We start from the raw sequence: 3,723 nt of genomic DNA on the forward strand, positions 1-3,723 counted from the left end.
TGACTTTGAGCAGGACCTTGGCTGGCTGGCCCAGCCCGTGTGGAGGTGGGAGGCCACTCTCTGCTGACTCAGACCTGCCCTGGGGCGAGTTCATGCCTTCAGCCTGTGAGTAACACTGGTGTTTCATCTTCAAAGGGCCTTCCCAGGATTAACCAATTAGTCACCCCAGGAGAGCCACAGTGCGGGTTACTGTTGTCTTCATTAGGCTGAAGCTGAGGGAAGGAGGGAGTAGGATCTCACTGTATGCAGAGTAGCAGCAGCAGCAATGTGGTGTAGGATGTCCCACCTCCCATGGCATGGGCTGGACAGGATGAGACAAGATCCCCAGGATGGAGCTGGAGCTGATCACTGAATGAGAATGAGAGACCTGGGGGAAGTCTTGGGTTGGGGAGTAGGAGTACTGGGGAGTCCTGGTTCCAGGCAAAGAACATCCTTCTTGGAACTGGGGAGATGGCTTATCAGGTAAAGTGTTTGCTATGCTAGCTTGAGGACCTGAGTTCAGACCTTCCACACCCATATAAAAAGCTGGGCTTGGTGGATCACATACCTGTGACCCCAGAGGTGAGGCTGGGGCATGGAAACAGGAAGAGCTTTAGAGCTCTCTGACCAGCTAGTTTAGCCAAAGAAGTGGCGTCTAGGTTCAATGAGAAACCCTATCTAAAAAGAGAAAGTGTGGAACAATAGAGAAGGACCCTAAAGTCAGTATCTGGCTTCCATCTACACACAGGTAAACACACTACGGACACACATACACGCACACACACACACACACACACATGCACAGATGAACTCAGTTATACACACACATGCACACACACTCACACAGATGAACTCACACACATATGCACAGATGAACTCAGTTATACATACAAGCACACACACTCACACACACATGCATGCACATGCACACACACTCTCTCTCACACACACACAGATGAACTCACACACACACACACACACACTCATATATATACACAGACACGCATGCCCACACACACATGCATGCATGCATGCACACACATGTGCACACACAGAACTCACTTCCACACACACTCACATGCAGAAGAGGGAGGAGGGTTTGGTAGGGGAACTGACCTATGGGGCCTCACTATTGCTGCCCAACCTTACCCTGCCCTTCTGAGCCTTCCAGGCATCTGTAGCATGAATCTTGCAACAGTTTCTGGTTGTGTGTATGTGAGAGAGTCTTTTGGTGCAGGGAGGAACTTTTGGACCTTTGAGAAAGTATTTCATGTATCCTAGGCTTACTTCAAACTTGCTCTGTAGATGAGCCTAGTCTTGAACTCTTGATCCTTCTACCTTCACTTACCAAGTGCTAGGATTACAGGCATGTGCCATCACATCCAGTTGAGTGTGAGGATTCAGAGACTGAGGGATCATAAAGACCTGCCACTCAAGTACCTTGCACATAACTATTGTGATGTGGCCAAACACATGTCCCCCTCAGGTACATAGTGAAGAAAGTGGGAGTCTTGGAGGTAAGTTAGCATCTTGAAAGCTAGATAGGACAAGCCTTTTCATGAAGCCTCTCCACAGCTGCTTTTTATAACCTTGGCATTAACATGTGCTTGGCAATGCCAGCACAGTGTATCTGGAAAATATTTTTTGCCATTTGAAAACACACACACACGCACACACACATGCACCCACACGCACGGAAAGGGGAAGAAGGGGGAAAAAAACCCCAGCTAACAACAAACAGAAGTTGTGGATGGTACAGAATCTTTTTTTTGTTGTTTTGTTTTTTGTTTTTGTTTTTCGAGACAGGGTTTCTCTGTGTAGCCCTGGCTGTCCAGGAACTCACTTTGTAGACCAGGCTGGCCTCAAACTCAGAAATCCACCTGCCTCTGCCTCCCAAGTGCTGGGATCAAAGGTGTGCGCCACCACTGCCCGGCAGGTACAGAATCTTTGTGGAGTGCTTCCTACCCCCACTACTGCTCCGGTTCATTTTTTTCTGATTTTAGAAGGTCAGATGTCATTACCGTTGTTAGGCTTTGCCAGTAAAAATGTAACTCTAAGAGAAGAGTCATGTCATAGGCTGTGGCTAGAATGCCCTTGAAAAGTCGCTGCTCTGGTAGGATGTACACCTTCATCTGTGAGCCAAACCCAGGTATTCTCTGGTATGTGTTGGGCTTTGTGCTCTAGAGTGAGCCAGCCTCTCGGGAGCTCAGGCTAAGGGGATCTCCAAAGCGGCCCCTAACAGGAAAGAGGTTTGATGCACCAAGCTGTCATCTGTTCCACGTGACTCAGAAACAGAGTCGGTGTCATTGAGGGCAACCTGCAGGGAGATCTCCTAGATAAGGCTGAACTTGCTAGCTCACAAACCCCCTAACTTGGAAGAAGTGAAAGCAAGGAAGGGCAGTAGTCAGGTCAGTGGTCTGAACTTTGAGACTCTAGCAAGCTGAACATTTGGTTAACCTGGAAGACTGGAGGAGGCCGGTAGGACCCTGTGATTTCCTCTAGCAGTTTCAATGACAATCAAAGTGAAGAACACAGCTGATTGACATTTCAAATGCCTGAGCTTAGGACCGGCCATAAAAACCCAAAGTCCAGCAAGGTGCCTGTAGCATAGTAAATCATTGGTATGGAGGATGGTCCTACTATCTTTCTCTCTCCTCTGTCTTATTATTTATTCTCCATGGCTGGCCATTCTCAGAGGGTGGGGGATACTTAAGGGGACACTCTGTTGACTGGAGTAATCTTTGTCCACAGAGCCAGAACTGGGAAGGCTGCTCCAAATGCTGGGTGCATTTGTAGATTGTTGTGTCAGATCCAGGATTAAAGGCAGCTCTAGTAAGTTCAGCCCCAGACTCTGCCCCCGAGTTGCTGAGCTGCCTGCACCACAAGACCACTGTGATGGTCTGTATATGCTTGGCTCAGGGAGTGGCGCTATTAGGACTGTGTGGATATGTGATCCCAACATGGAGGCTGAGGAGGAAGCAGAGGAAGGAAGATACCTGGGGTGGATGGCCGTTCTAGCTGAACTGATGAGCTTCAGGTTACAAAACCAAAACTATGGAGTGGTAGAGGAAGACACTGGGTACCAACTTCCAGCTCCACATGCATGTATATGAATATGCCCAGATGCCCACATGAATATGACCATATATATCACATACATACACATATGAAACAACTACAAAAAATACCAAGTATATGCTCCATCATATGTGTATGCTTCATCATATATGTGTGCTCCATCATATACATATGCTCCATCATACATGTATGGTCCGTCATATATGCATGCTCCATTATGTGTTCCATCATCTATATACTCCATCATATATGTATGCTCCATCATATAGGTATGCTCCGTCATATAGGTATGCTCTGTCATATATGCTCCATCATATATGTATGATCCGTCATATATGTGTGCTGTCATACATGCATGCTCCATCATCTAGTCTCCATCATATATGTATGCTCCAGCATCTATATTCCATTGTATATGTATGCTCCATCATCTATGCTTGTGTCATCATCTATATTCGATCATATATGTATGCTCCATCATATATGTATACTCTGTCATATATGCATGCTCCATCATATATATACTCCATCATATATGCATGCTCCATCATATATGCATGCTCCATCATATATGCATGCTCCATCATATATGCATGCTCCATCATATATGTATACTCCATCATATATGCATGCTCCATCATATATGTATACTCTGTCATATATGCA

The sequence above is a fragment of the Grammomys surdaster genome, unplaced genomic scaffold (genome assembly GCF_004785775.1).
Source record: "Grammomys surdaster isolate TR1022 unplaced genomic scaffold, NIH_TR_1.0 181, whole genome shotgun sequence".
NCBI classification, from domain to species: Eukaryota; Metazoa; Chordata; class Mammalia; order Rodentia; family Muridae; genus Grammomys; species Grammomys surdaster.